This window comes from Mus pahari, unplaced genomic scaffold, assembly GCF_900095145.1.
Source record: "Mus pahari unplaced genomic scaffold, PAHARI_EIJ_v1.1 scaffold_4634_1, whole genome shotgun sequence".
Lineage (NCBI taxonomy): Eukaryota > Metazoa > Chordata > Mammalia > Rodentia > Muridae > Mus > Mus pahari.
The window spans coordinates 112822-120267 of NW_018392040.1; the positions used below are offsets into that span (position 1 = coordinate 112822).

The following is a 7446-nucleotide window of genomic DNA, read 5'->3' on the forward strand; positions in this document are numbered from 1 at the left end:
TAGGTAGGTACTTTCTGAAAATGACTCCAATTGCATAGCGAATGATCCCAAGAATTAATATATGGGATCATGTAAGATTATCAACAAAACAACAACAACAAAATCCCTTTGGAACAGCAAAACCAACCAAACAAACAAAACAAACAAACAAACAAACAAACAAACAAAAAACAATTACTAGAGCGAGTGAATATACAACTGCCAAATTGTAGACAGGCATCTTTCCTAATTACATACATGGGATTAATATATAGAAGGTATAAAGAACTTCAAAAGCTTTTCTTTATTAAATGGGAAAATCAATCTACTGCAGGGAGACAAGATCATTTCCTAGATGGATTCCTGGACTGTGGTAATGGAGAAGGAAAACTGAAACGATATAAGAATGAAAACTCTGAAACTCACAGCAAAAGTATAAGTCAGCTCTCCTGCTCTAATGAGCCCAAGGTCATGTCTCCTGCCTACTACAAGTAGTGAGGAGGGAGGCAGAAGGAGGGAATCTCTTCCTTGTCCATTCCACTGCACTGGAGACAAGTAGTAGGTCTTCCCATGCTCATATCCTCCGTGGGCTGCTTACCTACACCTCAAGCAATATGCAGGGCCCACTCTCCCAAGTACTGCAGCTAGTGAAGGGTGAGGTCAGCGTTTCCTGCTCTCATCCTCCCAGGGCCAGCTCTTCCACAATGCCCAGGTGAGGGGTGGAGCCAGTTCTGCACAACCCTCAGTCAGGCATCAATTTGTTCCCGGGCAACAGACTAGACGAGGATGTCTACCTGGTCTTTGGTGGTAGCAGACCTCTGCTGCTGCAGGGCCACAGACCCAGACATGGACCTAGATGGCAGCACAAGCCAGGACCCTATCATGGTCACAGGTGGCATCTCCAGCTACTCACATCAGGCTGTTCCTCACTACCCTCAAGTCTCTAGTTCTGACTCTCTTCATTATACACACATCCTTCAGTTTCTTTCTCTTCCACTTCTCCTCCACTTACTTGCTCCTCTTAGTGACATCTGGGGTCTCTGAGTGTCTGGGATCTTCTCAGGAGAGATCTCAGGAATGGTCTCAGGATTGCTATGCCCCACATGTGCATTATGGCATCAGGCAGATGTCATTTTGGGCATAGTCTTCTCCTGCAGTCCCGTGCAGCACCCGACTGGTGGTCATATCAGGCTAGCTCCCTGTCCAGGCCCCATGGAGCCAGTCTAGGGGTCATCTCACAGTCACTCCACACTCTGCCTGTCCAAGTGGCCCCGTGTGAGGGTCTTCCGTCTCAGGCTCACTCCTGCCTTGAACCCTCAGTCCCAGGTGGACTTCTAGTCTCCAGAATGCTCCCAGGTCCTGTAAGCTGTTTCTGTCAGGGTCTGCAATCACTAGACTGGTGGTCATCTCAGGCTAACTCCCTGTCCTGGTTCCCTGGCGCTGAACTTGTGGTCATCTCAGGCTCACATTTTTTTCAAGGAATGTTAGGCTACTAATCTTTCAGATATTCATAAGGCAGAACACTGAGCATAGGCAAAGCCTCTCTCCTTTCTGCCACCTACTGATGCACTTGTGACACAGTAGCCATATCTGCAACACTTCTAGAGGCAGGTCAGAATTTTCATTCCTTTTACTGTTGAATATTCCGTGGTATAGATGTACTGGAGATTATCTAGTCACCTACTGAAAGACACTTAGGTAATTTCCAATTTAGGGATGATCATAAACAAAACTATCATGAATATCTATATACATATTTTATGAGTATGATTTTTCCTTTATGTGAGATAAATATTCAAAAGTGATATTTCTAGGTCTTAAAAGTAATTGTGTGTTCAGCTTTACAAGAAAAGGGAGAGTTTGAATGTGTAACTAAATGGTAGTGGAACTGATAGTTTGTGTTTTAAACTCAGCCCCGGGAAAAGGAAATAAAAAAGGAATAGGCTGTATCATTTTACATTCCCATCATCAATATATGAGGGAGTTTGTCTTTTGCTCTCATAACAGAGTCTTTAATAATGAAGAGTTTTAAATTTTGAAAGTTTAATTTGATACATTTCTGTACATGTTTACCTTCACAGATCATACTATAGATAATAAGAATCTTTCATTAAATCCCAGACCTAGAATTTTTCCTAGAATTTTTGAAGGATTTATAGTTTGCATTTATGTTCAAAATCCATGTACATCCACTTTTCTTTTAAACTTACTCCATGAAAATAGGCAGAAGACAAGAATACACAATTTATTTCTCCATAGGAAGAAGAATTGATATCATGCAAATACCAATTCAGTTTACTTTTAAATTGAAGGATGCAAAATTACAAGAGTAACAAGTCAAGGTTTTATTTTGCTTTGTGATTTTTGGGAAAGGTTCTCACTGTGTAATCCTGGCTGGTCTAAAACTCACTCACTATGTGTATCACACCAACTTTCACCTTAGCGATCTGTCTGCCTCTTTCTCCCTAGTGCTATGGTTAAAGACTTGTGCCACTACACACATTAACAAGTAGAGATTTTTTTTAAGTGAATTAGTGGAAAAGTCAGTTTTCCCTACATAATTCTCCATACTCTGCATTTGACTGACAGCACTGCCATGATATTTTCATTTTTTACTGTTTTTGTTCAGGTATAGTCAGAATAAGATATCTTGAAGCTATTTACAGCTCCCATATGAAGTGGTCACACACTTGACCATTACATACAGAGGTTATATATAAAGACTCACCACAGTTAGTCAGGAAGCAAAAGAAACAGGAAGGAAACCTGGTTACTAGTCTTTATTGAAAGGTTTGAGGGAAGAAATGAGTAGGCTGTTGAAGACCAGCTGAGCAGGCTTGGAATTTGTAAACACAGTGATCTTTAGTTGCAAGTTGACAGTATTCTAGAGTGGAAAAACCTGATAAAATGAGGTGGAACCAGAGATGAGGATTATTATTTGGTTTGCATATCAAGCAAATTTTTATCTGTAGGGATCAGCTAACTTTGGGAGGAGCAGCCCTTTCCTTAACCCACAAGGCCTTAAGATGTCAAATAACAGAAAAAAATGATTAATAAGTGTCATGTTTTACTGAAAAAATTAATAAACATGGTGTTGTGGGGATGTACATTTTGATACTGAAGTGATTAATATATGTATTTGCAGTTACTGTGCCTTGAGTTTTCCCAAAAGCAATAAATATGCAATTGGATCCCTCTCATAACAGAGGGGTATTTACTATCTAGACAATACATTTTCAGGATCCTCTGGCCACAATATATCAAAGACAGTATTATAAATGTAAAATAAAACCAACCAACAATAGTAATTGGGCAGGCTAGAGGAATGAAAGCCAAGTATACAGAAAGTGAGCTTTCCTCAGCCTTCCAAGGTCTCCAAGGTGCCATTTACTTCTGGCCTACCAACCACTCTGCAGTTGCTTGGATAGGAAGTTAGAGTTTAATAAAAACCACATGAGGCTAAGCCTCCATCATCAGTTTCTCTGAAGTGACATTGAATGTCCCTTTCACATACATAGGCTTTCCAGTCCTTATATAGTGCATTTCTTGTGGAGATTCCTAGTTCAGGGTACTAAATGCATGTCAGACAATGATAGAGGAGTAATTTTAAAAATGTAAAAGTCACTGAGTCACAAGCTCAAGTATATATGGAAAATAAAATGTCTTTGTCTTAATTACCACAATGTTTGCTGTTTCAAAACATTCAAAACAACTGAAATGCCCATAAAGTAAAGACTGAATAATCTGTGATACAAATGCTCAATGGGGTTCTAATGGCTGCTTTAAAATTATAAATTTATCTGTGAACCAATAGTTATTTACACATACATGAATGAAGCAAACTACAGGATTTTAAATCTTTTTAAAAACATTGATGTTTGTGCATGTGGGGGCTTGAACATGCACTTGCACGGTGTGTGTGGAGGTCAGAGAACAATTTTCAGGTGATGCATCTCTCCTAACATATGGACTCTGGGGTTGAACTTGGGTTACCAGACTTGGCAGTAAATGCCTCTACTTGAGGAGCCCTGAAATAATTTTTATAGTGCACTATTATTTCTATAGAATAAAAAAAGAAAAGTATCCAAAAGAGTGGAGGTAGCCCAGCCTGGCCTCAAACTCGTGATCCTCCTGCCTCTGCCTCCTTCAGGAAATACTACTAACGTGTACCACAACCAGCATACAACAATATCAATCAACCAGACACCCCAGAACCCCCAGGGACTAAGCCATCAACAAAGGAGTACACATGGCTACAGCTGCATATGTGGCAGAGGATGGCCTTGTTGGGCATCAATGGGAGGAGAGGTCCTTGGTCCTATGAAGGCTTGATAGATGCCCCAGTGTAGGGGAATCAAGCGCAGGGAGGTGGGAGTGGGTGGGTGGATGGAGGAACACCCTCCTAGAAGCAGAGGGAGAGAGGATGTAATAAAGTGTTTCAGGGAGGGAGGGAAAACGGAAAAGAGGATACCATTTGAAATGTAAATAAAGAAAAATCCAATAAAAAAAGGGGGGGGAGTAGGACCTCAGGAGATAGCTTAGTGTTTCCCATGTAAGCACGAGGACCAGAGTCAAGATCTCCAAAACCTATATGAACTCCCAGTGGTCTTGGTGGCCCACCAGTAATTCTGACCTTAGAAAGACAGAGCAACCTGGCAAGTAAGACTAGCCATATTAATGTGTTTGATTCACAGATGCTGCTTTAATAGATAAGATGAAAGAGCAGTTGGGCATTACCATTGACATTAACTTTGGGTCTCCACATGCTTGTGTACACAAACTTACACACATATATAAAACATGCAGACAAACATGCACATCACACACACTCGCGCGTGCTCGAAATTAAAAAAGAAAATAAAAGAAAGTGGACATGCATCTGCTGATTTGTACAAAATAAAAACATACTACAAAGCAAAATTTAATGTTCTTACTCTCCTTAGGAGCTAGGCATAAATAGAATGAAAAGAAGTGGACATGAGAGGAGTGTATATTAGCTTCAATCTCCTTGTTTGGACAGAGATATTAAAAATTAAGAAAGGCAAGATGGCTCACTCAGTGGGTAAGCACATTTGTCACTAAGTGTGCCCACATCTGACTTCAATAACCAGGATTCACATCTTAAAAAGAAGAAAAGAAAAATCCCAAAATTTAGCCTTTGCCCTCCATGTATGGATACAAACACACACACACACGCACGCACACACACACACACAAACACACACACACACACAATGAATAAAGAAATGTAATAAATATTTTAAAATAAGAAGCCAAGAATAACCCCTGTGCTGTTATATTGAAATTAGAAGTACAGTGTGAATGACAAATGAATGCATAAAAAAGGATAATGACAAATAGGACATTTGTGCAATTTCAAAGTGTCTATCCACAAGAATATTATTAATTACAAGGATAAAGAGGAACTTCATGGTGGAGTAATCTGACATTTATTTTTTTAACTGAGTGACCAATGTTAAAAGCACTAATAATAAAAGCCTACGGTGTCATGTATTCCCAGATAGCATGCACCAAGAAAAGCACACATATTTCTTTGATATTCTTCCCAGAAAAACTATAGTCTCAAAAAATGTATAAAAAATCATTTAAAACCAAAGCAAAAATGATCTTAAAAAATAGTTAATGAGGCTACTTCCATTAAAGTCTAAGTTATGAGATATAATGAAAGACTCAGTATTCTAGTATAAAACATAATCCCTGATTAGGGGACAAAGAGAAGGTTGATCTTTGAGTTCAAAGACAGCCTGATCTACATAGTGAGTTTCAGACCAGATTAGCTATCAGCAAGCCCCAGGTATCCTGTCTTCACTCAGGGCTGAGATTATAGGTACAATATACAGTTTTTAAGGTAAGTACTGAGGATCTAAATTTAGGTCCTTGTGCTCTGCTTAATGCCTTTACTGGCTGAGATATCTCTCCAGCCCTGAATACTTTGTTTTTAATTCTTTGTTTCATACACACATGTGATGAATTTTGGTCACTTTTCATCTCCCCACCTTACCCCTTTTCATCTCCCTTTCTCTCCCAAAGGCACATGTGCAACTCACCACTGGCTCCATCACTGAAGATAATGACACCCTCTCTGCCAGCAACAATTAACTATTAATAGTTCCAAGGGAGAGTTGAGGCATTGAGTCTCTTTCCCAGTGATGATGAAATGTTGGCAATCCTGATCTTCTTATGCTAGACCTGGTAAAATGTGACTAAGGTGGACATAGGCCCTAAGGAGAAACCTACTACTAATAGGTTATACCTATAGATTAGTGTTGCCTTCAGCTCTTGGTCAGAAACATTACTTTATTGAGTGTGTGGCAGCTAACATGGGGACTCATAACTAACCAAACTGCTGAGCAAATGTAACTGCAACTGTTGCATGCTCAGTACACATGAATGGCAACAAAAGATACATCTAGGATTTCTTCCTTGGTCTCACCAATTCAGTAACTAACCATTTAGTAACTAACCATTCAGTAACTGTTACAAGAAAATCTATTCTTTTTAGTTCACAATTTTGCAACTTTAAGTTCAGGACCCTTCACTTAGTTTCTGAAGTTCTCTAGTCTCTGAGTCATTTATATACTTCTAGGGCATAGAACTTAGTATTTAAGAACACAGGCTTTAGAGTATAGAAGACCTGGTTAGAATTCATTTTCTACCATCCCTTAGCAGGAGACCATGTTACTTGATCACTGTGAGCCTGAGTCTCCTAAAGTACAATGATGCTGCCTATAATTAATGAAGCTGTTTAGCAAATAAATGAATCACTGTAAAGTACTTAACACTGCATGGCACAGACTGATGACTCAAATACACAGGGACTTACAGTGGCTTTGAATGGATCCTGTGATTTTCTTTTTTACCTTGTTATTTTCACCTAGACTGTTCCCACCTCCAAAAATGTTTCTGCTTATAGAAAGTTTGTTATTTGAATCCAGTACCAAAATTTACTTTCTCAAGCCTTCTTTTTGTTCTGCTGGGGCATTCTCTCTGTTTTTAATTTCCATTCACTTGCATCAGAAACCTCTTTCTCACCAATTTTTTTACTTAGGCAATTCCTAGGGTTGCACTTGCCCTGAAGAGCTCCATGACTCTTGCCCAAATTAAATTATATCGTTTCCAAATGGTACACAATTCCTTAGAACTTTTAGTAAGAGTTCTCAGCCCCTGAGCAATATGTCATTACATGCCTTATTTCTACTAACAACTTCAACTTACTCTTAAAAACTGGGAGTGCTCAGTCATCTATGAGCTATCTACATCCTCCCTCCAATCTCCAAGGCTCAATGATCATTGAAGAATAGGGGAGAGGGCATATAGGTTGAAAGAGCAGGAGTTTTCAGAGGACTGCTGCAAAACAGTGTTTCTGGACATGCAGAACTATTGCACACATGAACTTTGCCACTGTCATGACCACATGCTCAGGTTGTGCATAAGATCAACACAGTC

At 39.5% G+C, this 7446-nt stretch overlaps 1 non-coding gene across 1 annotated transcript; it reads right to left on the reverse strand.

Moving 5' to 3' along the window:
• Positions 1-1459: 1459 nt before the first annotated feature.
• Positions 1460-1591, reverse strand: LOC115063308. Its single transcript, XR_003843168.1, has one exon. It is a non-coding gene; the product is annotated as a small nucleolar RNA SNORA17 (small nucleolar RNA).
• Positions 1592-7446: the final 5855 nt, after the last annotated feature.